Raw genomic sequence first — 16597 nt, forward strand, 5'->3', positions numbered from 1 at the left:
ATGCTAACCAATGCACTTTATAGTAACATAATGACTACAGCTAGTCTTGTTGTCAGCAGACTCTAGCCAGTATTGGCTCTTCTAGATAAAGCAAGTTGCGGTGGAGTTTGGATATTAAAAAAAAAAAAAGTTGCAGCAAATGAGATGTTAATTTGTATTAACGTTTTTCCGCTGTTATGTCGTTATATTCCATCCAAACAGCGCTGGCCTTTAGCGCCATTATGACAGAATACAACATCATAGCCAACGGCTGTCCTGAAGCCTACTGTGCTTCCTGGATTTGATCGCAGTCTGGAGGGCGTTGCTAGCGTTAAAGGGACGCCCCGCAGACCCGATCCAATAATTGAAATCTCGCAATCATGGTGATTTCAATTTGTCTACATTGGAACAGTTGTACCGATGTAGACACTTTAACCTCGGCAGGAAAGGGTCAAAATGTTTAAACTTGGCTTATATGTTATTCCATAACAACAGAAACATCTTCTAATTAAAAAGTGTTCACTGTCCCTTTAACTATAAATGTCTAATAAAAATAGAAGGACATACTTGGTAATGTTGTTACTGTAGAAACGTCTTCATTGCCGCCAATGCTGTTTGGGAAGAAAAAATATTTTTTTATTTTGAAATTGGTTATCTTATCTGCATTATTACTTGAGGGTCTCATTATTTTATACAGTTACACACAGAGGCGTATTTTGGCCTAGCAAACAAAGCACTTGCATAGGGCAGCAGACTTTGGGGAGGGGGCAGCACTTTTTGAGTCTCACTACACACACACTGCACTACACACACACATACACAAACACTGCACTACACACACACAAACACTGCACTACACACATACACAAACACTGCACTACACACACACAAACACTTCACTACACACACACTGCACTACACACATACACAAACACTGCACTACACAAACACTGCACTACACATACACAAACACTGCACTACACACATACACAAACACTGCACTATACACACTGCACTACACACATACACAAACACTGCACTACACACACAAACACTGCACTACACACACACTGCACTACACACATACACAAACACTGCACTACACACGCACTGCAGTACACACACATACAAAAACACTGCACTACACACATACACAAACGCTGCACTACAAACACACATATACAAACACTGCACTACAGACACACATACACAAACACTGCACTGCACACAAACACGCACACTGCACTACACATACACACACACCATAACCCCCCCCCCACACACACACACACATATACAGTACACACACACACATATACAGTACATACACACACATATACAGTACATACACACACACATACAGTACACACACACATATACAGTACACACACACATATACAGTTCATACACACACACACACATATACAGTACACCCACACATATACAGTACATGCACACGCATATACAGTACACACACCCACACACATACAGCACACACACACACATATACAGTACATACACACACACATACACACATATACAGTACACACACACACACACACACATATACAGTACATACACACACATACACACACATATACAGTACATACATATACAGTACTCACACACACACACACATATACAGTACATACACACACACACACATATACAGTACATACACACACACATATACAGTACACACACACACATATACAGTACATACACACACATATACAGTACACACACACACATATACAGTACATACACACACATATACAGTACACACACACACACACACAGATACAGAACACACAAACATATACAGTACACACACACATATACAGTACATACACACACATATACAGTACACACACAAACACACACATATACTGTACATACACACACACACACATATACAGTACACACACACACACACACACACATATACAATACACACACACACACATATACAGTACATACACACACACACACACACACACACATATATTTATACAGTACACACATATACATTACATACACGCACACACATATACAGTACATACACACACACACACATATACAGTACATACACACACATATACACACATACAGTACATACACACACACGTACACTTAAACATGAACATTTACTTTGCAAATGCCATGAAAAAAATGGCACGTTACACCCTCACCAAAAATATTATGGCTAAAAAGACCAAAACCTGGGGTGGGGGGAGGGGGGAGCAGAATTTTGAGTGCTTAGGGCAGCATAAAACCTATATATATGAGTCTATGAGGAAGCGCCACTAGGGGGCGTGAAACGCGTCAGACTGCCTTTGTCTTTGCCTGTCCTCTGTTTGAAGAGTCACCTGTACTTTTTAATATTGCTAATAAAGGTATGCTTTTATTTTAACCTAACCAAGCAGTGCCTGCTTTCTCCTTGTCCATTATAAAACCTATATACCCCACTGGCTACACAAGTTCACCAGGTCAGTTCATAATATGGCATCTACCTTATGATTTATGTTGCACATGAATATCTACAGGTACAAGAGAAATCTTTCTTGTAAAAACTTCTGCATGTTTTGTTCCTTCCTTTCATGAATGTTGTTTTATTAAATCTTATTTTAGGAAAAGCCTCATTTTATAAAATAATTTTATTCAACACCAATGTGTTTCCTATAAGTTCCTAGATCACATCATGCAGTACGTCTGTGAAATCTATTTTCCCAAAAAGAATATTATTTTAGTTTTAAAAATTAACAGCTACTCATCATCAGCAAAATTACAAGTGTTTTGCGGTACGGCTATACCGCTGAAAAATTTGCCTTTGCACGCAGAATATGCAGGTCTCCTGTATTACAAGTACGGCTATACCGCTAGCATTTTAGTCTTTACGCAACTCTCCATTCCGAACTAAACAAAATGACTTTTGAGTGTGGAATTTTGAGGTCTCCCATATTACAGGTTGTGCGGTCCGGCTATTACGCTAGCTTTATAGGTTATACCGCCACAATCCATTCCGCGATCTGAAACCAGTAGTTATGGATTTTACAAAACAAAAATATTTCACAAAACTCATAACAAAAATGTTACAAAGTACACTAACACCCATAAGGTAGTTATATTGTAAGTATAATTTAAAGTTAGGGGGATGTTAGGTTTAGGGGTTAATAGTTTAATTTAGTGTGTTGCGATGTGGGGGGCGGCGGTTTAGGGGTTAATAGTTTTAGTTTAGTATTAGCGATGTGGGGGGTCGCATTTTAGGGGTTAATAGGTTTATTATAGTAGTAGCGATGTGGGGGCGGTGGTTTAGGGGTTAATAGTTTTAGTTTAGTATTAGCAATGTGGGGGTCCAGCGGTTTAGGGGTTAATAGGTTTATTTAGGTGTTAGTGATGCAGGGGCGGCTGTTTAGGGGTTAATAGTTTTATTTAGTGTCGGCGATGTTGGGGGTGGTGGATTAGGGGTATTTAGACTAGGGGTTTATCTTAGGGTGTTAGGGTTTTTACATAACTTTCTTTTCCCCATAGACATCAATGGGGTCGAGTTATAGCAATCGCCATTCCGCAATCGCAGGTGTTAGTTTTTTCTAACACTTTCTCTCTATTGGTGTCTATGGGGGAAAATGTGCACAAGCACGTAAAGTCAGGCCTTTTAATCGTGGTGCATGATTTTAATGCAAGAACATAGACAACCGGTTTTCAAACCTGGCCTCAGGGCTCCCTAACCGGACAGATTTTGAGGACATCTGAACTAGAGCACAGGTGAAATAATCAGCTGATTAGTAACCATGGTTATTTTACTGCTCTCACCAAAAGTAATCCTGAAAATCTGACCTGTTAGGGATGCTTGAGGACAGGTTTGAAAACCAGTGGCAATGCATCATTCTCTTTCCTGAGTCTAAATTCAGTAAAATACTGAATTTAGAATATAAAAAACAACCAATCATACCAGCTCATCAGTTTCTGCATCTTATGCATTACTCATCCTGTTTGCTACTCCAGAATGCCTACATAATATACCCACTTTGTTAAGTGTTTATTGGTTATGTTCTATGAAATGTACTTTGTGATAAAATATGCATCTTATAGATGTTATTGTTATTTATACTTTACTGATAACTGGGTTTATTCACACAGGCCCAACTTTACCAATTATTAAAATTGGTACAAGAATGGCTATTCAAGTCAGTCTGAATTTAAACTACTCACAAACAGCCAACAATAAAACAACTGAAACAACTTGTAACTGACCTGTCTGCTGACATGTGTAAGCATGATGCTGACTGTCTGCTGACTTGTGTAAGCATGATGCTGACTGTCTGCTAACTTGTGTAAGCATGATGCTGACTGTCTGCTGACTTGTGTAAGCATGATGCTGACTGTCTGCTGACTTGTGTAAGCATGCTGCTGACTTGTGTAAGCATGATGCTGACTGTCTGCTGACTTGTGTAAGGATGATGCTGACTGTCTGCTGACTTGTAAGGATGATGCTGACTGCTGACTTGTGTAAGCATGATGCTGACTGTCTGCTGACTTGTGTAAGCATGCTGCTGACTGTCTGCTGGCTTGTGTAAGCATGATGCTGACTGTCTGCTGACTTGTATAAGGATGATGCTGACTGCTGACTTGTGTAAGCATGATGCTGACTGTCTGCTGACTTGTGTAAGCATGATGCTGACTAGTGATGTCGCGAACCTAAAAATTTCGGTTCGCGAACGGCGGACTCGAACTTCCGGTATTGTTCGCGAACCCGCGAACCGCGCGAACCGCCATTGACTTCAATAGGCAGGCGAACTTTAAAACCTACAAGGACTCTTTCTGGCCACAATAGTGATGGAAAAGTTGTTTCAAGGGTACTAACACCTGGACTGTGGCATGCTGGAGGGGGCTCCATGGCAAAACTCCCATGGAAAATTACATAGTTTATGCAGAGTCTGCTTTTAACCCATAAAGGGCCTAAATCAACTAACATTCCCAAATTGTTTGCAATAACGTGCTTTAAAACATCAGTTATGATGTCGTATCTATCAGGTATTGTAAGGGTTACAGCTGCATCACAGTGACAGAGCAAACTCCAAGTGTTACGCACCGCAATCAACCGCAAACAGTCCACTTGCACAACCACGAGATAGATAGATTTGATAGATAGATACATAGATTACATAGCTCAATCGATGCAATATACAAATATAAATATACAATATACAATATAAATATTTTGAAAGTCGGCCTGGCACACAGGCTGGCAGGCAGGAGGAAAATGCAATTCAATGGCACTAGGAGATTTTTAAAATTTTTAGATACTGTTACAAGAATTATGATTGGTGCCACTAATTGGCTAGTTGGGCCTGGAAAACACGCTGGCAGGCAGGAGGAAAGTGCAATTCAATGGCACTAGCAAACTGATGAATCACAAGCGATCAATTTGGAATTTTAAAGATTAACAATACTTTTACAACAACTAGAATTGGTGGCACTAATTAGCTAGTTTGTGACTGGCACACAGGCTGGCAGGCAGGAGGAAACTGCAATTCAGTGGCACTAGTAGACTGAATATTTGCACTCCAAACAATTATGAATTTTAATTTTTTTGATACTGTTACAAGAATTATGATTGGTGCCACTAATTGGCTAGTTGGGCCTGGCACACAGGCTGGCAGATATGAGTTATGGATGGTAGGTAGGGCAGCAATTTAACACAGTATGCTGTGTAAGTGACAAAAACACAGGCCTGATAGAAAATTAAGTTAGATTACACTAGCAAAATATTTTAAAATTTTAGATTTTAATATTAAAATAATGTTAAGAAGTGCAATGCACATATGAGTGGTCGCACTGGCTGGCTGCTACGTAGGGCAGCAATTAACAACAGTATGCTGTGTAAGTCAGATAGACAGTTAGCCACAGGCCTGATAGAAAATACAATTAGATTACACTAGCATAATGATTTAAAGACTTTTTTTTGGCAATTTAAAGAAAAAGGTTAAGCACATACATATGAGACGTGGCTGATAGCCTTGGAAGGGCAGCTATTAAAAACAGTAGGATCTGTAAGTCAGATACACACACGCCTGATAGAAAATACTATTAGATTACACTAGAAAAATGATTTAAATTATTTTTATGGGGGGGAAATTAAAAAAAGGTTAAACACATATGAGTCGTGGCTCATATACTAGGGAGGGCAGCAAGTAAACACAGTAGGCTCTGCATGTCAGCAAAACACACAGGCATGATAGGAAATTATATTAGATTACACTATCAAAAAAATTTAAACTTTTTTTTTTATATAGTTAAATTAAGGTGAAGAAGATATGAGTGGTGGCTGCCTGGCACAGACCAATTAACCAAAAGACTGAAAAAAAATGAGGTATATTAATGCTGTTGAGCCTGACAGACACAGGCCTGATAGAAAATGTAATTAGATTACACTAGCAAAATATTTTTTTTTTTTTTTTTTTAATTTAAAATAATGTTATAAATGAATATTAACACTGGTGGCTGGAACAGAGCAATGAACCAGAGTATATGCTGTGTGACACAGGCCTGATAGAAAATGAAAAAAATTTACACTAGCAAAATAATTAAACATTTTGGTTAGTTAAATTTAAACTAATGTTGTTAGGGAGATATCAGTGGTGGCAGTAATCACAGCATATGCTGTGAGCCTTAAACACACAGGCTGAAAGCCAGGCAAATGCTAATAAAAATAATACGAAAAAAAAAAAAAAACGGCACGAAATATAGCCCTAAAAAGGGCTTTTTGGGGGGCTGTCCTTGCAGCAGAGATGAGTGGAGTCCTTCTGGACTGTAGTGGACACTAAATACACAAGCCTAGCTATGTTTTTCCTATTAATGTCAGGAGCAAAAACACAACACGTCCTCTCATTAAGAAAGCAAGGTCGTTATGAGTCTAAAATGGCGGATTCCGAGTAGCTGGGAGGGTCTGTGAGGGAGTGTCTGATGTTGATTGGCTCTAATGTGTCAGACGGCTGTGACATACAGGGTCAAAGTTTCCTCAATGATGACACATAGGGGCGGATCGAACATCGCCATGTGTTCTCCCGCAGACGCGAACGCGAACAAGCTATGTTCGCTGGGAACCGTTTGCGGGCGAACAGTTCGGGACATCACTAATGCTGACTGTCTACTGACTTGTGTAAGCATGATGCTGTCTGCCAAATAGATGTTCCTCTGCTGATTATACCAACATTTACAGCCAGTGAGCAACAGATTCCTATGTATACGCTGTACACACTTATTCACTTCCTGTACAGTCAATTTAAATTAATTGGACTAATAATAATATAGCTAAAGGGAAATCAGTCGATGTGATATACTTGGATTTTGCACATGAAAGATTAATGTAAAACAATTAAGAGACTGTGAATAGGGATGGGTGAATGTGCTAAAAGTGCGGTTCGTTTAGTAGAACGAATAGTCCTGTTGACAATCGTTTTGGACCATCGAATGTTGATAAAAATGAAAATGCAGTAATCGAATGTTATTTCCAGTTTTCGATTGATACTTTGGCGTTTGAAAGTTTATAATTAGATTGAATATCTACATTCAAAATTTCAAATGTAACTTTGATTTAACAAGTACTATTCAGAACTTCAATAGTTCATGTGGTAGGGATCTAAGTAAATTGATAGATAATAGATAAAAATATATCATTCAAATGTTTGTATATCAAATATTGTATCACTTGAATATTACATTTAAAGAGAGTATTACAAATTTTTTTTGTTCTAATTTTTCGAATTTGAATATTGCATAATTCGAATCGAATTATTAGAATTTTTTTTTATCAAATATTAGATTTAAAGAAAGCATTACAAATTAGATTAAACAAATGTTAGAATGTTGTACAAACATTTGAAATATGAAATGAACGAACGTGTCAACATTCGCCCATCCCAACTGGGAATAGCTGAAAATGTTAGCTCATGGATAAATAACTGGATAAAAGATAGGGAGCAACGAGTAGTAGTAAACGGATCATACTCAGATTGGACAAAGGTAATCAGTGGAGTCCCCAGGGATCAATACTGGGCCTAGTTCTTTTTAATATTTTTTATTTATGACTTAAATAGCAACATCTCTATTTTTTGCAGATGATACACAGTTGTGTAAGGTCATTAAGTCAGTGCAGGATAAAACTGCTTTACAAGGAGATCTACAAAAATTAAAAGAATGGGCTCGTAAATGGAAAATGAAATTTATTACAGGAAAATGTAAGGATCTACATTTTGGAAGTTAAAGTAAACAGGCAAACTAATTTTTAAATAGGACAAGACTTAGCAAAACAGAGGAAGAAAGGGATTTGTGCATATTTATAGATAACAAGATAAACATTGATGAACAATGCAGGGCAGTTGCTTCTAAGGCTAATAAGAGCCTAGCGTGTATTAAAAGAGGCATTGATGCAAGGGAGGAAAACATCATTCTGTCTATATATATGTCTATACTATATAAATCCCTAGTAAGACCTCACCTTAAGTATGGTGTGCAGCTCTGGGGATCAATCTCAAAAAAAGACATTGAAGACTTAGAAAAAGTTCAGAAAAGGGCCACAAAGCTAATATGAGAAATGTAGAATTTAAGCTAGGAGGAGAGGTTAGCCCAACTGGGTCTGTTTTCTCTAGAAAAAAGGTGCTTAAGAGGTGACATGATTACTTTATATAAATATGTTCAAGGCCCATATACAGAGATGGGGGAAGCTCTGTTTATTCCAAGAAAATAGTTTGTGAAGGAAATGAGATTTAAATCCCAAGCTATGTAAACATTTTTTCACTATAAGAGCAATTTGCCAATATCTTAGATACATTTTAAAATGGTTTAGATACATTTCTGGCTAGAAACAGAATTCAGGCATATGATTGCTGGTGTTAAATGGGTCACCTTTTAATGGGATTAATTTAAGCTCAGTTGGAGCTTTTATTGTAAATATATTAAGATTTGTAACAGGTTGAACTTCTGTCTTTTTTTCAACCTCATATACTATGTTAGTATGTAATAAAAATATGACATCTGTGTTAACTATCATCACAAACAGAGCTTATTTAAGTTATGGACTTGATGTGGGTATATCAAGCACGCATGACTTAGGGCTAAAAATCACCTGAATTTCACAAACTAGTCTCAGGTAAGTGCATTGTGGGTAGCCTGTTAATGGATAGCTCATATTTAGTACTTACCTCCAGGAAAGACCTCGATACTGAGTCAGCACATCAAGCACGTCATTAATAGAAGAGCCACCACCATTGGCCGCCTATAAGAGAGATGAAAGAAATTCAGTAATTATATCAAGTATCAGTAATTATATGTTTATCTGAACCCACATAGAGTGTTACCAGACTAACCAATTACAATCAAGTTTCTACAATAAATATGGCAGCAATGCACATTTGGTACCTAGCTAAACATTTCTGTTGAGCCAATGACAGGAGGCATATGTGTGTAGCTACCAAGCACTGGCTAGCTCCCAGCACTGCACATGTACATGCGCCCCTAGTTGTATTCGGTATCATCCTATCTATCCATCACCTGAAGCATATGTCTATAACGGACCATTTCTCACACCAGAACAGTCATTCCAGTTGTTGGACAATAAAGATAAAAAACAGCAGACTGGCACATGCACAAATATAAGGATAGTCTAATAAAATATATTTACAAAGTAAAAATGTGATTGACTTATTAGCGGAAGCCAAAAGCTCCTACGGAGGAATGTGCTCCTAAGAGCTTCATGCACTAGGTGACTGCCTAGGTTCGCCTAATGGACGGGCTGGCTCTAGCCTACATAGGAATGCTTTCCAGCAAAGAATACTAAGAGAACAGAACAAATTTGATAATAGAAGAAAATTGAAAAGCCTATTTAAATTGCATTCAAATTAGTGGAGTTACATGCTGCACAGTGACTGCTTGATCAGTGCAGGAGTCTAATTGGCCACATCAGAAGACATAAATTAAGAAAAATAGATGAGTCTCTGGAATTCATTTAAAACATGTTCCTTCTTACTATGTAAAGTAGTAATCCCAGCTATGTCTTAAAGGGACATGAAACACATTTTTTTCTTTTATGATTCATATAGATACATTTTAAACAACTATTACAATTTGCTTCATTCTCTTGGCATTCTTTATGGGAGGAGCAGCACTGCACTACTGGGAGCTAGATAAGCCAATGAAAAGAGGCATTTATATGCCTCCACCAATCAGCAGCTAGCTAACAGCTCCTGTGCCTTCCTATGTATGCTTTTCAAGAAAATATACTAAGAGAACAAAGCAAATTAGTTAATAGAAGTATATTGCAAAGCTGTTTAAAATTGTATGCACTATCTGAATCATGAAAAAAAATGGGTTTCATGTCTCTTTAAAGGACTATATACTGTATATAGCATTAATATCCCTTTAAGGTGTAGCTGGGATTACTACTGTGCAGGAGAGTACGTTCAGCATTTACCTAAACTTATCCAACTAGGATTATAATGACAACACCTATATTAGTGAGTCAGATTTACTCTGAACTTGCATGTCATGTGTTCATGTACAATATTTTCTTTAGAAAGATATAAATAAACTAGAAGCTGTCCAAAGGAGGCGGCTAAAATGGTAGATGGTCTAAAATATAAAACGTACAAAGATAGACTCTATGATCTAAATATGTATAGCTTAGAGGATAGAAGGGAAAAAGGTGACATGATAGAACCCTTCAAATATATGAAGGGACTTAATAAAATAGGAGCCGAGAGCATTTTTCACAAAAAAATAAATGCCAAAAACAAGGGGTCACAATCTAAAGTTAGCAGATTCAGGAGAAATTTGAGGAAGCATTTTTTTACAGAAAGAATAGTGGTGGATTCATGGAATAAACTTCCATTTGAGGTGGTAAACACAAAGGGGCCTATTTATTAAAGGTCTTGCGGACCTGATCCGACAGTGCGGATCAGGTCAGCAAGACCTCGCTGAATGCAGAGAGCAATATGCTCGCTGTATTCAGCATTGCACCAGCAGCTCACAAGAGCTGCCGGTGCAACGCCACCCCCTGCTGACTCGCGCCACCCCCTGCTGACTCGCGGCCACCCCCTGCTGACTCGCGCCACCCCCTGCTGACTCGCGGCCATCGCCTGCTGACTCGCCACCCCCTGCTGACTCGATCGGGTTGATTTCCGGCGATTTCTGTCCGCCTCATTAGAGCAGGCGGACAGGGTTATGGAGCAGCGGTCTTTAGACTGAAGACTCGCCATAAACACGGGCCCACAAGCTTCTTACGGAGCTTGATAAATGTGCCCCAAAAACTGTAAAGGAATTTAAAAATGCCTGGGACATGCATAAGGCTATCCTAAGGAAAAAGTAACATGTAATATGGGTGGACTTGATGGGCCTTTTTGGTTCTTATCTACCGTCAAATTCTATGTTTCTATGCTTCCATCTGATGTACTGGACTAATTTAAAGGGATACTAAACACAATTTTTTTCTTTCATAATTCAGATAGAGCATGCAATTTTAAGCAACTATCTAATTTACTCCTATTATCAATTTTTCTTAGTTCTCTTGCTATCTTTATTTGAAAAGCAAGAATATAAGCTTAGGAGTCGGGCCATTTTTTGGTTCAGCGCCTGGGTTGCGCTTGCTGATTGGTATCTAAATGTAGCCACCAATCAGCAAGTGCTATCCAGGGTACTGAATAAAAAATGGGCCGGCTCAGATTCCTGCGTTTTCAAATAAAGATAACAAGAGAACGAAGAAAATTTGATAATAGGAGTAAATTAGAAAGTTGTTTAAAATTGCTGCTCTATCTGAATCATGAAAGGAAACAATTGGGTTTAGTGTCCCTTTAACATAAGAAATAATATAATAGTTTCTAATAGCAATTTAAGAATCACATTAGCTGTCTCTGTTCACTTCCTATAACAAACAGACAAGTACTGCCCATATAAATACTTACTGTAAGTGAGTCTCCTAAAGCTCCAATGACCTTAAAGTCTCCAGGCTTTAATCTGTGAACTAAAAATGTCAAGTGTCATTAATAGATTTTGTCAAAATAATAGCAATCTAATGTAATAAGTAAATATCACACAACAGCTCATATACAAAGTGCTCTGGTTTGCTTCTCATTGCTATCTTTACAAGATATAATATATAACCCTAGCCTAACGATTCCCCTTCCTGTGATGCATTAATAATCATTTTGTACCAATATTTTATCATATTTTCTAGTCCATAACACATGTAGCAAGTGCCAGGAATAATCCTGAGATCAATAACCTATTTTTCTATGCTTGTTATTGCAAAAAATGATTATTATCTCAAGTTAGGGCTGTCAGCTATCCTCCAAAATAATACTGGACAATCTGTCAGTCACTGGGCACAATAATGTATATTTTTCACAACTGAGCAGTCATTTTAACCTTTAGCTGCCACTGCAATAAATAATTTTACCTGACGATACATGTAAAGAGAAGTGATTTAACCCCTTGACTAACCCTCACTTATTTCTGATTCATATTTGTAATGTGTAGAGGCATAGGAGGCATTTATGTGAACAGTATTTTCATGATGATTTTACTGCTGGCTGCTAACATACTGCACTGTTGAATACTGCACACCTGACCACTCTATCTCTAGAATGTCTAAACTCTATGATTTGCAACCAGTAAAATTCAATTTTTTTGCCAGTTTTAATAAAAACTAACACATATTTGCATATTTTAAATTGAATTCAATATGATTATGGAGTAAAAACTATTATGTGAAAGGGAGGGGTAAATGTAATCCCCCCCCCCATACACACAGTAGATTGTGTTTGTCTTATACTATTTAATAATTATTTAAAGCAAGAGTCATCCTAAAGTCTTACTTTACCCGTTTCTGCATCCCTTTCTATTTAATGTAGCAGGAACATTAAAAAAGTTATTTTAAAATTAATATTGTTTTTGGCTTCTTTGAAATGGCTGCCGAGCTCCGCCCACTGATGACATCATGATCTGGGCTGCATCTAGGCACTATGCTGATTAGCATTGACAGTCTGTTGAGTCTTTTGTAACTAGTGAATCCTTTAATGCAGCCCAGATTGTGATGTCATCAGTGTTCAGAGCTTAGCTCACTGGCAATGATGCACATGCACAGTAGCTTACTTTATGCCAACAGATTGTTCTGTCATCTCCAAGCAGGGACACCCTTAGCATTTACGGAGCCTTGTGTGTGACAAATTTGTGGGGCCCCTCAGAACGACACCCTTATTCCTCTACCATTGTATACCCTGCCCCTGTATGGCCCACCCTATCCCAATATTCAGTGTTTCCTATATAAAGAATATCACTATATATTACACCTCTTGAAACCATAAACACTTCTAAAAGGACCAGTAAACACAGCAGATTTGCATAATCAACAAATGCAAGATAACAAGACAATACAATATCATTTACTCTGAATTTCAAATGAGTAGTAGATTCTTTTCTAACACATTTTAAAGTTATATATATTTCCACTCCCCCTGTACCATGTGATAGCAATCAGCCAATCACAAATGCATATATGTATAGTCTGAGTTCTTGCACATGCTCAGTAGGAGCTGGTGACTCAAAAAAAGTGTAAATATAAAAGGCTGTGCACATTTTTTTAATAGAAGTAAATTGGAAAGTTGTTTAAAATTACATGCTGTATCTGAATCATGAAAATTTAATAAAGCCTGAGTGTCCCTTTAATAAACTAAATACAGGATGTACATTGCACCTTCTCATACCCTCACCACTGACATTGTGGGACCCCCCACGGCATGGCCAAAAGGAAGGCATATCTCCAAGTTACCAACCCACTTGTTGATTACAAGAAAAATGCTGTGAGCAAGGAGAGGAGGGGCGGCTGTTGGATCCTTCCACAAGTGAAAACGATAAGTACATTTCACATTTATACACGCTATAAAGAGAGGTATCACATTTATACAAGCTATAAAGAGACGTCTCACATTTATACAAGCTATAAAGAGAGGTATCACATTTATACAAGCTATAAAGAGAGGTATCACATTTATACAAGCTATAAAGAGAGGTATCACATTTATACAAGCTATAAAGAGAGGTATCACATTTATACAAGCTATAAAGAGAGGTATCACATTTATACACGCTATAAAGAGAGTTATCACATTTATACAAGCTATAATGAGAGGTATCACATTTATACAAGCTATAAAGAGAGGTATCACATTTATACAAGCTATAAAGAGAGGTATCACATTTATACAAGTTATAAAGAGAGGTATCACGTTTATACAAGTTATAAAGAGAGGTATCACGTTTATACAGTGGAGGCTCCTCCATTTGTGCACAAGCGCACGTGCCCCCCTGTCAGATTGCTGAGCAAAAAGAAAAAATGTCAGATGAGAAAGAAAAATAAACTGTCAGATGCTGAGAAAAAAAAAATAAAAAAAATTATGCTGAATAAAATTATGCTGAATAAAATATATTTTTTTCAATGGCCCCCTATTGGAAAAATTATATTTTATTTTTTTTAACCCCCAAAAATAACATTCTGCTTGTTTTTTTTTTTTAAAGTAAAAAAAAAATTGTGTGTGTGTGTTTCTTTAATACAAAACCGCACGTGCGATAGGCATGATATAGGGCTCTGTCAGTGATGCCTACGTCAGTCTGCAGGATTTGGGCCAGCCTCAAGCAATTCTAATTGATAGCTTGATCGCACACACTGAACTGTGCGAGTGGGGAGGGACAAATTCCAGCCTGTGCTCTGATAGGCTGCACCATGACGCCGGATACGTCATCACCGGCTCCTCCCCCGCATCAACAGGCGTTCTAGCCATACTGAGCTGACCTGTGCTGTTATTGAATTTCAGCAGTTACACAGCACCAATGTTCCCTCTAATGAGCGCGATTAAGGGCGCGCATCTTGGAGCGCCAAAAGCCTCAGCAGAGCTCAGTTTTGTAAGAGCAGGGCCCAGGGTGATGATCACGGTAGATGGGGATGCGCATGTTGATGGAAACTCCCGTAACACCACTTCAGAGGTCCGGTAAGGCTCCCTTACATATCCGCTATCACGGATATTTTATCGGGCAATCTGACGGCCCTAATGCTTATAATAAGACGGCCACGAGCGACACTGTGGATTACAAATACACCACCGCTAGCCTAGCTTCATTTTTTTCAAACACTGAGATATTCCATTTCCTCCTATACATAACATGTGAGAAATATCTTGTAACTACGGACTAGGATTCTATACTATCACCTGGGATATTTTTTCAGTATCTTTTTGGGATACAAGAGGCATCCTTTTTTCAACATCATTGACTTTATCTTCTTTTTATACTATCCAGATTTTTAATATTATTAACATCTAATTTTTAGTTGTGCCCACAACATGCGTTTTGAATTAATTGGATGGATGAATGATTATATTAATATATGTTTTATGCTTATCAGTTTGTTACATTTTATTTGTAGTAAATCCCTAAATAATTTATATATATTTAAATACTTTGGATTTTTTGGATCTGATATTTATTTTATTATATTATATTTTCTGAACTAATTTTAAAACAAGTGTACACCTCTAGCTTTTCAAGCGCCACTCTATTATTCTTTTCTTTGATTTATAAGATGCTTATCTATTAGAGTTTACAAAATGTTTGCATTAGGTTTAGGATTAAGGGTAATCTTATGTCACTTCTGCATAAGTGACTCCCATGAACTTTTGCTTTGCTTTTTTGCACACTTTAGATTCTGCAGTTTAGATAAATTGTTTGCTAACCAAATGTTGGTTTGCTGGGTGTGAGGTGAGTGTGTGTGGCTGTGTGAGTGTGTGTGGCTGTGTGAGTGTGTGTGGCTGTGTGTGTGGATGTGTGTGTTTAAGAGCTTGTGAGGGTGTGAGTGTGCTTGAGAATGTGAGGGAGAGGGTGTGAGTGTGCTTGAGAATGTGAGGGAGAGGGTGTGAGTGTGCTTGAGAATGTGAGGGAGAGGGTGTGAGTGTGCTTGAGAATGTGAGGGAGAAGGTGTGAGTGTGCTTGAGAATGTGAGGGAGAGGGTGTGAGTGTGCTTGAGAATGTGAGGGAGAGGGTTATGTGAATATCTGTGTGTGGGTTTGTGTATGTGTGTTATGTTTTCAAGTGCGCACACATTTTGATCACTTGCCAAAAATTTGCACAGGTAAATTTTTTTGCGCCCACTTCTCAACAAAATTAGAGGGAACATTGTTGGGCACCCTTGTTATTTTGTTAATTTGAATACCTGTAACTACCTAGCACTGATTAATTGGAAGAAAAAATTGGTTTGGTGAGCCCATTAAGCCTTAAACTTCATAGACAGGTGTATCCAATCATGAGAAAAGGTTTTAAGGTGGGCAATTGCAAGCTGTTCTCTATGACTCTCCTCTAAAGAGTGGCAACATGGGGGCCTCAAAACAACTCTCAAATGACCTAAAAACAAAGATTGTTCAACATCATGGTTTAGAGGAAGGCTACAAAAAGCTATTGCATAGATTTAAGATGTCAGTGTCCACTGTGAGGAACATAGTGAGCATAGTGAGGATATGAAAGACCACAGGCACAGTTCTTGTAAGCCAGAAGTGGCAGGCCAAGTAAAATATCGGAG

At 38.0% G+C, this 16597-nt stretch overlaps 1 long non-coding RNA gene across 1 annotated transcript in view; it reads right to left on the minus strand.

The window, feature by feature from the left end:
• Positions 1-564: 564 nt before the first annotated feature.
• Positions 565-16597, minus strand: part of LOC128655813 (uncharacterized) — a 32133-nt gene continuing 16100 nt past the window's right edge. Inside the window, exons 2-4 of the long non-coding RNA XR_008401914.1 lie at positions 11937-11995; positions 9183-9256; positions 565-590 (exon numbers count right to left, since the gene is read on the minus strand). This is a non-coding gene — a long non-coding RNA (uncharacterized LOC128655813). The remainder of the gene's footprint in view (positions 591-9182; positions 9257-11936; positions 11996-16597) is intronic.

Source organism: Bombina bombina, chromosome 4 (genome assembly GCF_027579735.1).
Source record: "Bombina bombina isolate aBomBom1 chromosome 4, aBomBom1.pri, whole genome shotgun sequence".
NCBI classification, from domain to species: Eukaryota; Metazoa; Chordata; class Amphibia; order Anura; family Bombinatoridae; genus Bombina; species Bombina bombina.